The 14,509-nt window shown below is 40.4% G+C and overlaps 1 protein-coding gene across 5 annotated transcripts in view; it reads left to right on the top strand.

Moving 5' to 3' along the window:
• The window catches only part of Slc16a7 (solute carrier family 16 member 7), a 164,578-nt gene that overhangs the window by 60,332 nt on the left and 89,737 nt on the right, over positions 1-14,509 (top strand). For 2 of the 5 annotated variants that reach the window (XM_055611973.1, XM_055611976.1), the window contains exon 2: positions 5,670-5,728. The exons of the other annotated variants lie outside the window; for them this stretch is intronic. The gene's annotated coding sequence lies outside the window, so the exon portion shown is untranslated. The remainder of the gene's footprint in view (positions 1-5,669; positions 5,729-14,509) is intronic. 5 annotated transcript variants of the gene reach the window in all.

The following is a 14,509-nucleotide window of genomic DNA, read 5'->3' as shown; positions in this document are numbered from 1 at the left end:
GTTTCCAGTAGCAGGCATGGAGTCCAGCTTGTAGAAGAGGACTTAAGTGTAATGAGAGAGCAGTTGGATTTTAGGGTATGTGTGCCACTGCTCCACTTGCGGGGTTGTTGTGTCATGCTGGTAGTTGTGATTCCTGGGTGTCATAGCTGAATAGGACTGTCCATTACTTTGCCTTTTTTCAGGGGAAGCTTGGCATGGTACCTTCTGCTACCACACAAGCTAGTTCCCAGGGAGAAATCCTTCTGGTCAATTCCAGCTCAAAAGCCTCTTGGGTCTGTATCTAAATTTCATGGTGTCTTCAGCATTAAGGATTTATCTTGCACTATTAGTGGACAGCCAAGGACCATAGCAATCATGTATAACGTTTTTTGACTCTCTTGGACTTCCCTGACTAACAACTCGGAAGAGGGCTTCCCGTGTCTTATGATTTGCCTGCAAGGATATATAATCACTGCCAGTGGATTTGGGAAATTAAATTTAGGTCTTCAAACTTACAAGGCAAGTGCTCTACTGGCTGAGCTGTCCTTCCCACTCTAATTAATTTTAATTTTTATTAATGCTAATACACATTAGTGGATTTCATTGTATTTCCTCACCCAGCATTCTAGTCCTCCCACCCCCACACATTATCTCATCTCTCATAATCACTATTCTCCTGCCAGGTTCACATTTTTAGCTTGAAAAGACAAGTGGGAGTGCAAGGCATATGTTGTTTTGCTGAACATCGTAGCTTGCTTAATGTGAATGGCAGGATTTCATGGTTCTCTGTGACCTAACTAAAGACTGTAAATATGCTGCAGTAAAGTGATAGACAGCTGTGTCTTTGACATGCTGGCTTCATGTCCATTAGCTGCACACTATCAAGTGGGATGGGTGGATTGTGTAGATCTACTTTAGTTCCGTGAAGCACTTCTGTACTGTTCTCCAGCATGGAGTGGTTGTTTTGTTCAACATTGCCAGTTCATTCTCCTCCAGTCTTTGTTACTAGCTGATTTTAGTTGTTACATAATAGCTATTCTAAGTGGGTGAGAAGCTCACTCAGTACTTTTGGATGCATTCTGGGACTTACTCTCCAAACTGTGGCTCATCCATTTATTTCCTGTATATTCCACCCTCTGAGTATGTAGTCCTTCTCAGCTCCTTTGTCAAATCCCATATGAAATGTCTGTTATTTCATATTCTGAATGGTATGCTTGAAGCAGTTCTTAAACAGTACAGTTGTGCACATGTGGAGGGTAATGAGCAGTTGTAGAATATTCAGTTTTGAGACTCAGGCTTTTCTTTATTTTTTAGGTTAACAGAGATCACATGTGCTAGATCATGTACTTGTTTGGAGTTGTGGAAATCCAGGCATCATTCTGTTTTTCATGCAGGGTGCTGCCCATGTCCTCTTGGCTGTAGATTTTTTTTTTAACTTCTATTTTATTTTATTTTATTTTATTTTATTTTATTTTATTTTATTTTATTTTATTTTATTATTAATTACACTTTATTCACTTTGTATCCCCCATAAGCTCCTCCCTCCTCCCCTCCTGATCCCACCCTCCTTCCCCTTTCTTCTCGAATGCTCCTTCCCAAGTCCACTGATAGGGGAGGTTTGGCTGTAGATTTATTTTTATTTTTTTTTAATTGTTCTGAGTGTTTGTGACTACAGACTTACTGTCTTCATTTAGGAGGGCCCAAGCATGTGAAAAGGAAGATTATGTGGACACCAGGCTTGTATCCCTAGCCATCTTTCAGATCTTCCATTTGCTTCCTTTCTGCTGCTTAGTTTGAGCGTCCCTGGCAGGTTCCAGGCTCCGCACCTCCTGGCTTTACACACTGCTTACACTCTGCAACTATGCAGCGAAAATGACCATTAGTGCTTAGTTTCCACCCTCCCCCACCCCCGTTCAGCTTTTATTTTGCTTACAGCAGAGGAGTTGCCTCCAAGTGTAAATTTATAGACTTTCCCGATCTGGTGGCTGATTTTGATTCAGCCTAAGTGGGACAACTATGCAGTGGTTGGCACTACAGTTCTCTGCATTTCTATTGGATATAGCTGATTTGAATCCTAATTGTGTGGTTTGACAAAGTGATAATTATATACACACACACACAGATATATACAAACCATATATTTTTACCTAGATGGAAGATTATACTTTTCTACAAAAACAATTCTGCTTGCATACTTTGCAACAGCCTGAGAAATTTAATTCAGCTAGTTCTTTGGATTTGTTCAGTTATTTGAACCAAAGCTTTAATGGAGCTGTGGAGCTCTATATCATAAAACACAAAAGACTTTATTCCGACTTGAGATATTTTGCAAGGCAGAACTTACTCATCTCTATCACCTTTATCATAAAATTTATAAGGCCCTTAGAAACCTCAGGCCATGGAGCCCTGTAAGAGAGCATCAGAGTGGCTTTGCTAGTTAACCTTTCCACATACAATGAAACCAATGTGTTGAACATAAATTTTAGCATTTTGCTTTTTAGTATAGAAGTATGCTTGCCAAAACTTATGAGCTGGTGTAGGTAAAGTGGTTACTGTTGTGTTGTTCTTTCCGATAGACAGTAATTGGCCAGTAGATCTTCTCATTTCCAGAGCCTAGTTCAAAGGTACCCTAGAAGATGGGTCATCAGAATATGCAGGGTAAAGCTGTATCTGAGAAGTCCACAGTGCTGAGCACAGTTCAGTGCTGTCTCAGTGAGGCTGTGCAATATGTCCCTTATACACCACACATACTGTAGGTTATGTCACTGACATAACTACTTAGAGTAGGAAAGATTTCTCTTGACTTGTGGCTTTAGATGATTCTGTTCATGGTTTCTTGGAATCATTACTTTTGGCTCCAGTAGAAGAATGTTATGGCAGGAAGCACTGTAGAGAAAACTTCATTGTTTCCAGGAAGCAGAAATTGTGGGGTGGGCAGGGGAAGGGGCAGAGGGTGAAAAGACAAAGAGAAATAGAGAGAAAGAAAATGGCCAGATTTCAGTATCGTCTTTAAATGTTCTCTGTAAGTTAATGTTCTTCTATTAAGCTTCAGCGTCTATAGTCCCAACCCCTTCCAATAACCTTTTGACCTGGAAAGTAAACTAAATATCTGAAGCACTGAGGGATCTCAGGGTCTAAACCATAACACTAGTGAGTACAATTTCTTTCCCTTTTAGTCCCTAGTACATTTAATTTTGTTAGCAAATAATTTCCATCAATATTTAACTCATTTTTTCTGTACTTTTTGTGTAAGTCTCTCCAAGCAACTTTAATCTCTCTGGACTTTGTGGAAATTTTTGCTGGGCACCACTGCTGACTAACTGGAAGAGGGAGCCCAATGAAACGATGAATAGCATCACTTCTCTTGCAAGAATATTTCTGTAGGAGATTTTTCTTTCATCTCTTTATTTTAGTAAATCAAGTTCGGCATTTAAGATTCAGCCAAAATGCAATCATGAGCCACTGGGCGCGGGTAGTTGTACTGCCTATACAAGTGTTATTACCGAAGAACAGTCTGCTTCAACAAGAGTTTGATGAGAAAGTTATACCCTCATGGCATTTGTCTCAGTGCTCAAAACACTCCACTAATGTGCTGAGGTGACTTTTCTCCTGGGCACTGAAGTGTGAAATACTGTTGTAATATTACAGAATCAAGAAGGAGGCCACAAAAGCAGGGGTTTCTCAACATGTGGCTCACGACCCCCCTTTCTTGAGGTCAACAGAGCTTATCACAGGGGTTGCCTATCGGATATTCAGCATAACAGATATTTACAAAAAGATGCATAACAGTAGCAAAATTACAGTTATGAATTTTGTAGCCACACAATAATTTTATGGTTGGGGGTCACCACAATAGGGGGAACTATATTAAAGAGCCCACCATTAGGAGGGCAGTGAGAACCACTGCACCAGAGCCATTTTCTATTTCTGATGGTTTAGTCATTTCCAGCTGAGAGAAGGTCCAGTAGAGACTTATAATATGTCTTAACTTAGTGTTGTTTTCTCCGAGCAGCCGTACACATAGCGAAGCCAGGCGCACCATGGCTGTGTGCTTCATACTACTAACCCGACTCCTTCCAGGAGGGGTGTAGTGAGTCTTGTGAATGAGATGATCGAATGAAGGCCCCTTTTGTGAGACAGAACTTTAGCAACAGAACTATCCAAGGTGACCTGTCCTTCATATCACTGTTCAGGAGAAGCTCAGATTATGTATAAACTAGTGTTGACCTTTGTTTGGTGCTGTCTGGCAGTGAGACCACAGCTTTTCAGAACTGTGCTGATACTCAGTGTCAGGGCACCGAGACTCTTTATGCCGCTGATAGATCTGCTTAGGTGAAGTAAAGTCAGTGACGTGACATGTTTTCATTCACTACAGTGAGAGATTTCGTGTGCAATGGATACAAAAAAAAAAAAAAAAAAAGGAGAGCAGAATGGCAGAATAAGCCAGGGAGCATGTGTTCCTCTTACCAAGGTGTCATAACAATAATACAGTCAGGATCTGAAGTGGAATTCAGCAACCCACAGAGGGGTCATATTTGATGCCTATTGATATGGTTTCCAGATAGCCTAAACCAAATTTGCATGTGATAGGAAAGAAAAGAACTCAATCACATTAGCTACAGGGCTGGGAAGGTGCAAAAATAGTAAGTCATGATTTTCTCAGAAAGTGGTAATCCTGATCTGTTCAGGGTTACTTACTTGCTTATACCTTAGCAAGCCTGACTCAGCAAGGACGATTGGAGGGCCAGCCTCGGGTCTTTCATTATCCAGTGCATGAGCTGAGAATCCTTTGCAGGTGGTGGTAGCAAGGATCAGAAAAGACTGTTGAGATTTGGTAAGTGAAAAGAGGCTCAATTTCCCGAGTGCTTCCGAAAGATCTACTTAATTCACATCTGTTATTGACTCACTCATTGGCAATACTATTGTGGACTGAATACAGGTGCTCTCCAAATTTGTGTTGACACCTATAATTCCAAATGAGAGATGGAGGTTTTTGAAGGAGAGTAAATCAAGAAGGAAGACTGGTTTGGTAATCTGAGTGCTCTCATGAGGACTATAGTTCTTGACCTCCATTTGTTCTTTCTAGGGGCATGGAAGACCAGTGATCACAAAGGGAGACATCCCTCACCAGAGCACTTCCACACTGAAAACCCAACCTAGGTTTCCAGGTTCTGGATCTGGAAGAAAGTCAGTTTGCAATGTTGAAGCCACACAGTCTGTTGAGCTATGTTACCACAGCTCAAGTAAGCTAATAAAAGAAATCACATGGCCAAGCCCCAAAGCAAACAGGAAAGCAAAGGAAGCTATTTAAAGAGGTAGATGTAAGGAAGGCCGATGCTGGCCTGTTTTCCAGTCAGCCACAATCGCAACCTAGTCTGAAGGAGTAGGACACGTGATGCAGTGGTGTTTGAGGAAGCTTGCTTCGTAAATCCACAAATCATGATTTTTGATACAAACTAATGAGTGAAAGTTAACCCTATGCAAAGCATATGACCTGGGCCAGAAGTTCTGAGGCTTTCACTGGCTCTTTCTAACTCTCCAGCTTATTAAATGCATCTCAAGACTATTATGTATTTTATTTAATCCACATCCTGAATCATATTTCCTACTGCATATGTACATAAAATCAAATCACAAAGCAAGGTAAATATTCATTAAGTCTTTCTCCCCATGTACTGTTCCCAACCTAGGATTTCTATTATTTCACTGAAGATTGACCTTCAGGCAAATTGTCAAGAAGTTTACGCAGGTAATGTTATGAATATGTGTACCCAAGTGTCTCTTGGGCAAACAATGACTCAGGGCTTTCTCATTCTTGAAATGATTGAGCCTCAAACCTCAAGCTGACAGCAGAGGTACTGTGCAGATGGATGTTCTCAGTGACTAACGACTGACAGTTTGCTTCTGATTTATTATGCTTCTAGGTAAAACAATTTGCTGCATTTAAAAAGCATTTTACTATGTTCTTTCACTAATTGAATGAAAAACTTAAATTTCTTTTTTACTGAAGACACATGTAGTTTGAATACTCTAGTGTTTTTAAATTAGATTTCTTTTTAGAAAAAGGACACAGTTTCAATTCTTCTGTAGTATACTGACATAATTTTCTCTTTTCCTTAAAAAAAAAGTTCTTAGGTTATCTCCATGCATAGTCCTTGGTTGGAATAGCAGTCTCAGGAAAGACCCCTGTGCACAGATTTTTTTGGTTCTGTTGCTCTCCTTGTGGAGTTCCTGTCCTCTTCAGATCTTACTGTTTCCCACTTCTGTCCTAAGATTTCCTGCACTCTGCCCAAAGGTTTCCCATAAGTCTCAGTATCTACATTGATAGTCTGCAAGGTAGAGCTTTTCAGAAGTCCTCTGTGTCAGGCTCCTGACTTGTTCCCTCTTTTCTCTTTCTTCTGATGTCCAGCCTCTTTGCCTTTCTGGATAGGAATTGAGCATTTTAGCAAGAGTCCTCCCTCTTGATTAGTTTCTTTAGGTGTACAGATTTTAGTAGGTTTATCCTATATTATATGTCTATATGAGTGAGTATATGCCATGTGCATCTTTCTGCTTCTGGGATAGCTCACTCAGGATGATCTTTTCCAGATCCCACCATTTACCTGCAAATTTCATGATTTCCTTGTTTTTTATTGCTGAGTAATATTCCATTGTGTAGATATACCACAATTTGTGCATCCATTCCTCCACTGAGGGGCATCTGGGCTGTTTCCAGCCTCTGGCTATTACAAATAAAGCTGCTACAAACATGGTTGAGCAAATGTCCTTATTGTGTATGTGAGAATCTTTTGGATATATGTAGGAGTGGTATAGCTGGATCTTGAGGAAGCGCTATTCCTAGTTGTCTGAGAAAGCTCCAGATTGCTTTCCAGAGTGGTTGTACAAGTTTACCTTCCCACCAGCAGTGGAGGAGGGTTCCCCTTTCTCCACAACCTCTCCAGCATGTGTTGTCTCTTGAGTTTTTGATCTTAGCCATTCTGATGGGTGTAAGGTGAAATCTTAGGGTCGTTTTGATTTGCATTTCCCTGATGGCTAATGAGGTTGAACATTTCTTTAAGTATTTCTCTGTCATTCAGTATTCCTCTGCAGAGAATTCTCTGTTTAGCTCTGTACCCCATTTTTTAATTGGATTACTTAATTTTTTGCTGTTTAACTCCTTTAGTTCTTTAAATATTGGATATTAGCCCTCTGTCAGATATAGGGTCGGTGAAGATCTTTTCCCAATCTGTAGGCTGTCATTTTTGTTCTGAGGACAGAGGACTATGCATGGAGATAACCTAAGACCCCTGCATAGATGTAGCCCATGGCAGTTCAGTATCCAAGTGGGTTCCATTGTAATAGGAACAAGGACTGTCTCTGACATGAACTGATTGGCCTGCTCTTTAATCACCTCCCCCTGAGGGGGAAGCAGCATTACCAGGCCACAGAAGAAGACAATGCAGCCATTCCTGATGACACCTAATTGACTAGGATCAGAAGGAAGGAAAAGAAGTCCTCCCCATCAGTGGACTTAGGGAGGGGCATGCATGCAGAGGAAGGGAGGGATTGGGACGGGAGGAGGGAGGGAACCACGGGGGGATACAAAGTGAATAAAGTGTAATTAATAAAGAAAAAAAAAGTTGAGTAACCCCTGACTTTATAATCTTAACAGTGAGATATTTGTCATGTAAAGGTTATTTAGTTGTTATCAGAGATTTGTTATTATTTATCCAAGTCTAGTAATGCATTTTAAGACAATTATAGACAATTAGGCACAACCTTACTAACTGTAATTTTTGTGAAATGAAAACAAAAGAAATTCTTTTATCTTTCTCCTTGATAGTACTTTGGATTATAAAACATTTAAAAATTTTAAAAAATATGCCAAATTAAAGTTAATTTATTATTGTGTACTCCCCTTCCTATCTCTCTCTTCTCTTCTTTCTTTCTATACCCCTCTCTTCTTTCTTTCCTTCCTTCCTTCCTTTCTTCCTTCCTTCCTTCCTTCCTTCCTTCTTTTTTTTCTTCCCTTCTCTTCTCTACCTTTCCTCTCTCTTCCCTTCCTTCTGTCTTTCTGTTTGAGAACAGGTCACATGTAGCCAAGACTGGCCTTGAATTCACTTGTACAGTCAAAAATGATCTTGAACTTCTGACTTTCCTGATTCTACTCCCAAGTTCTGGGGTTACTGGAATGTGCTGTTATTTCCAATTTTAATGGTATATGAGGACATGAAATCTAGGGCGTTGTGCATGCTAGGAAAGTAGAATATATACTCATATATTTATTAGTGTGGTCAGTATTTTCCTCATAGCAGAAGTATTTAATAAGGAATTATGATTGTTTTTATCTTTTGAATTTACAATGGAATCTTAGATGAATTTAAGAAGTTTTTCATGAATTACAGTGTACTTTCTAATTAACGAATATATTTAGGAAGTGTATGGCAGTGGGTAGGTCCAGCAGATTGTTATTCTACAGTCCAGGGCCCTGTTGGAAATACTAACAGCAATGCTGGAGATATTTGGGGACACCTAACATGGATTCTGGGGAATGATCTTTGAGTCTCTATTTAAATGATCATTAAAGCTGCTGGTATTTTTAAAAGTTGCTGCTAACTGGCTCTCATTCTAAGTTAAGCATGTCATCTGTACTGACCTTCTCTTAATAAGAGATTTCACCAGGTTCCTAACTTCAAATGTCTGTCTTTTGCTTAGCTCCTCTATGTTTCTACTCTACCTTAGTATGCATTTCCCAAGGACATGTATGATTCTGATTCCTTAGCAATTTGCCTTTCTCTAAGGCTGCTATGCCATGTCTTTTCGAGAACACTGCACTGAAAGGTGACAAAAGCTGTACCAGTGAGCAACAGCTACATAGAGCATGGCTGCAGGGGAGTCTCAGCAGCTCGTGGTCATAGCTGAAGACAGATCTCCATCCCTTTTTGCTTTATCCTTAGGGTTATTTTCTAAGATGTAGGCTACCTCAGTGTTTTTCTTGCTAATAAAGCAAAAGACAGAATAGAATTTTCAAGGCTTTATGGCAAATGGATTGTGCCTGTTCACTCTCCTTTCCCTTCAGCTCCATGTATCTTAACATACTGCTTTCTTTTCCTTGGGACACAGTCTACTGGTAGGTCTACTGTTCCCCATTATTCTGTCCGTTCCCACCCTAGTGTAACATATCCTGATAGTGAACAGTGTCTGCCTACGTCAGCTCCTAACTCAGTATAACTGTGTTGGTCTTGTTTTTATGCTATCACAACACACCTGAGACTGGGTGACTTAGAAGAGAAGTTGGTAAGCGCTAGGGCATGTATTCGTATGTGATGACACCCATCCTTTGAGCCATGATGTCCCAGAATCACATAGTGAGGTAGAGGGCATGAGGGCTGCCAGCTTTCTCCCTCTGATTAGGAAGTCCTGATAAAAATCTCCAGTGACCCTTTAACTCTAAATGCCAGGGTTTAGAGATCTGAACAGGGGCACGGGGGTATGAGACTTCCTTAGAGAGGGAATATGCAAGGAGTCCTGAAGATGTCATAAAATGTGGTTTTAATAATCCCTTGTAGGAATGTTTGCAATTCCTACTCCCCACCAATGTGATATCATAAACTTTGTACATGTTTAACAGCCTTTGAAGTGTTTTAGTGACTTTTTACATGCTATTTTACACGAGTTTTTTTATAGCATATGATTAACGTGGTTGTCATTTGTTAGTTGTACAGTACAGACTTCTGACAGTGTATACATTATTCAGATATAGATAACTGTGAAAAATGCCTAGTTTATGAGTAGACACTATAGTGCTTCCAAACCCTGAATATATAGAGATAGTATGCATAGTACCTTTTTATTTTAGCTTCAGAAATATCTTCACGTGATTGACTTGCAGTATTGACCCAAGTTGTCTCAGCTTTATGGGAGCATTGTCTTTTAAATAGCCTGAAAATATATGTCTCCATTTTGATCTTGATTAATGAAAACTACTCAATCATATATCAGATTCTCTGAGAATCCCCTACCATAGCTTTTCATGGAAACTAAATTGTGATTTGAGAATGGAAGATAATTCTAAGTACTCTTTTAAGAAGGAAGACTTAGCCTCCAGAGCACATGGACTTACCTGCCAAGGCCAGGCTGTCTCTGCTTGGATAATGGGATTCTTTCCAATGATTCCTTCAAAAGCACCGTTTTCATTCTAACCAGCTTTTTAAATCTTGGTAAAATTGTTCAAATACTTTATATCTCTTCACTGTTTGGTTTGGTGTAGCAGTGGGGGAAGTTTGGGGAAGAAAAGTCCATATTTCACACTAAGGAAATCTGTGGAAGAAGTTCGTTTCAACGTAATAGGTTGAAACAAAGGCAACTCAAAGGAACCTTGGAAAACACTTCCTTTTAGCCTATCATTTTATGGATGAGGAAATTAAGATCCAGTGTAGCTGTCAGCTGCTCAAATGGTGACACATTATTAACATTTACCCTGATGTGGGCATTGTACTTTCACATTGTGTTTTAATTTTGAAAATCACTTTTTAAATTACTGCCTGTTAGAATCCTGCCAGTCATTTGACTTTTTCCATTTCTGGCACCTACCATTGTTTCTAGTGAGGCTGGGACCACATTTGGTGGAATACCCCTTTCAGAGAGTTTTTAAATCATGAGATCCTAGGTAGTTCCAATAGTTCATTCTGTATGGTTTGCTTTCTGCACTGCTATGACAAAATGTCTCACAAAAGCCACTAAAGGAAGGAAACGTGTGCTTTGGCTCATGGCTTGAGTATACAGTCCATTACTTCTGGGAAGGTATGTGGGCAGGAATGTGTCAGATGCCTGGTCCCAGTGTGTCATTGTCAGAAGACGGGATGAATGCTGGTGCTCTGCTCTATCTCTCTTGTTAATTGCCTTTCAGTTCAACTTAGACCCCACCATATGTGATGGTGACGCCCACATTCAATCTTCAGTACTCAGTTCATCCTTCTGGAAATACACTCATATACACATCCAGAAGTGTGTTTCCATGGTGATTCTAAGTCCAGTCATGTGAACAATGAAGATTAACTGTTACACACACTATCAGTTCTGATGTGTGTCCCTCTGCATATATTAATTATATAAAATTTGAGTTTCTCGCTTCTGCAGTATAGACTGTCAAAGCAGATGCTGAGCCTGATGGCCAACTGATGGGCAGAGTGAATGGAATTTTATGTAAGAAGTGGGAAATAGTAAGAGCTGGAGGGAACGGGAACTCCACAAGCAGAGCAACAGAACAAGATAATTTGAACACAGGGAACTTCCCAGAGACTCATACTCCAACCAAGGACTATTTGTGGAGATGACCTGGAACCCCTGCACAGGTGTAGCCCATGGCAGTTCAGTGTCCAAGTGGGTTCCATAGTAATGGGAAGAGGGACTGCCTCTGACATAATCTGATTGGCCTGCTCGTTGATCACTTCCCCCTGAGGGGGGAGCAGCCTTACCAGGCCACAGTAGAGGACAATGCAGCCACTTTTGATGAGAACTGATAGACTAAGATCAGAAAGAAGGAGAGGAGGACCTCCCCTATCAGTGGACTTGGGGAGGGGCATGCATGCAGAAAGGGGAGGGAGGGTGGGATCGGCAGGGGAGGAGGGAGGGGCTCATGGGGGGATACAAAATGAATAAAGTGTAATTAATAAAAAAAATAAAAGATTTATAAAAAAAAAATTTGGGTTTCTCAACATCGCAAAGGGGTGAAATACTGGTCTCCACTCCTCTCTTCTTCTTCCAACAATTTTTGTAACTGAAACAAACCTGCCTAGGTGTTCTCACACATAATGCTCTTTGTCAAATAATAGTTTAAATAACTTGATTTAACTATTTGGCAATATACAGATAGACTAAACATAATGTTGTACATTAAAAATAATAAGCTATTTTAATAAATCTAATAATAAAATGGATATGAGCTAAGGAAAATGATTAATGGATGCTAAGACTGGGCTCACGGTTCGATGTTTTCCCTGGCTTGGTAATCTTGCTTTTGATTTAACTTAGCCCTGATTCAAGGTTAAAAATGAGCAGACATGGAGGGAATGCAGATTTCTCTATCTGTAATTTCATTTTTCTGCAGTTCCAATTACCTACAGCTATGCTATAAATTTTAATGGAAAATTCTGGACGCTGCATATTATTTTAAGAGGATGAGATTTTTCGGTGTCTAGTTTGATACTAGATGGATTCCAAGTCACCCGTTTGTCCATCATGAGCAATCTGCACCGTGTGAGCTGCCATGTGGGCCATCATGTCTGTTCTCTCAGAGCTTCAGGCTTTCCTGTTCCATGATTTCTATTCTATATTATTAATAGCCTCAAACTATAAGAGAGGCCATTTTGATATTACAAAGAAAAACTGTAAACAGATTCATTCCAGTGAAACATGGAAGTTTCTAGCATACTAATGAAAACCAGAACACAAAACTGAGACCTAACCCAAGGCTGGAGATATAATTTGTTTGGTAGAGTGCCTCCTAACATACCTGAAACTCTAGGTTTGGTCTCTACACCCCCCCAAAATTAGACGCATGGTAACGCATGGCTGTAATTCTAACACTCAAAAGCTAGAGGCTTATATAGAGGGTAGGTCTATATAAGCGAGTATTTACCATGTGTGTCTTTCTGCTTTTGGCATACCTCACTCAGGATGATCGTTACTAGGTCTCACCATTTGCCTGAAAATTTCATGATTTCCTACTTTTTAATTGCTGAGTAGTATTCCATTGTGTAAAAGTACTACAATTTCTGTATCCATTCCTCAAATGAGGGACATCTGGGTTGTTTACAGGTTCTGGCTATTACTAATAAAGCTGCTATAAACATCGTTGAGCAAATGCCCTTGTTGTGTATTTGAGCATCTTTTGGATATAGGCCTAGGAGTGGTCTAGCTGGATCCTGAGAAAGCACTATTCCTAATTGTCTGAGAAAGCACCAGATTGATTGCCAAAGTGGTTGTACAAGTTTACATTCCACCAGCAATGGAGGAGGGTTCCCCTTTCTCCACAACCTCTCCAGCATGGGTTGCCACTTGAGTTTTTTATCCTAGCCATTCTGGTGGGTGTCAGGTGAAATCTCAGGGTCGATTGAGTCTGCTTCTCTGTCTGATGGCTAAGGACATTGAGAACTATAAGATAGGATAAACATACTGAAATCTGTACACCTAAAGAAGATAAACAAGAAAGAGGACCCAGGGTACGATGATCAATCCTCCCTTAGAAAGACAAATGGGTTGGACATTGGATGTAGGGGCAAATAAGTAACAGGACAGGAGCCTACCACAGAGGGCCTCCGAAAGACTCTACCTAGCAGTGTATCAAAGCAGATACTAAGATTCATAACCAAGCCTTCAGCAGAGTTTAGGGAATCAAAAAGTGGGGGGGGGGGTAAAATGAACTAGAGAGGACAGGAGTTCCATAAGGACCAAATGTATCTGGGCACAGGGGTCTTTTATGAGACTGTTTCTCCAAACAAGGACCATGTATGGATTCAACCTAGAACCTCTGCTCAGATGTAGCCCTTGGTATCTCAGTATCCAAGTGGGTACCCTAATAAAGGGAATAGGGACTGTTTCTGACATGATCTCAATGGTGGGCTCTTTGACCTCCTTCCCCCCTCCCCCGAGGGAAGAGCAGCCCTGCTAGGCCAGAGGAGAACTTTGCAGCCAGTCCTGAAGACACCTGATAAACCAGTATCAGATGAAAGGGGAGGAGGTTCTTCCCTGTCAGTGGACTTGGAAAGGGGCAGGGAGGAGATGAGGGTGGGAGGGTGGGATTAGGAGGGAAAGAGGGAGCAGGATACAGCAGGGATACAAAGTTAACAAACTGTAACTAATGTTAATATATACATATATATATATATATATATATATATATATATATATATATATATATATGCATGCTAGAGGCAGGAGAATCAAAAGTTCAGATTCTTCCCCAGCTAGAGAGTTAGGAGCTAGCAGCTGGAGATACAAAACAAACCCCTTCAATACTAAAAAAAAAAAAAAAAAAAAAGAAAGTACCCATGGGATGGATGGTGACAATGTTCTTTTGTAGAGAATAGTCCCTCAAAAATGCTATGTGTTTCTGTGAAATCTCATAGTAAAGCATAAGTGGGATTTACAAATGGTGTTACAGAATTGAACTTATCCAGTGTGTATTTCCCGAGGCTCTTGGGAGACTCTGCCCAGCGGTGAAGTTGGAGGTATCGTGATTTTCCATTAATGCATGCCAGTTTCCTCTTCATACCTCTTCTTGCAGGCCCACTGCATGTCGTAAGGTATTTTAGCTTCTGAAAGTAACTGATTAATCTGTTAATTACAACTGAACCTGTCAGGATCTTGTCTCCTGACCTTTTTATCCTGGAAACCCAAGCACCTTTTCAGGTCATTACCTGGTATTTCCACTTTTTAAAATAAGTTGCCTTTCCCCAGTCATCTCAGATACTGCCTCCTTGCTCGCTGCCCATCCATCCAGCTGATTCCTCAAATCAGCCTTTGTTTTTTTGTATCCAACCTGAGATTG

This window comes from Psammomys obesus, unplaced genomic scaffold, assembly GCF_907164565.1.
Source record: "Psammomys obesus unplaced genomic scaffold, mPsaObe1.curated_primary_1811, whole genome shotgun sequence".
Classification (NCBI taxonomy): Eukaryota; Metazoa; Chordata; class Mammalia; order Rodentia; family Muridae; genus Psammomys; species Psammomys obesus.
This window is presented reverse-complemented; position numbering and strand designations above follow the sequence as displayed.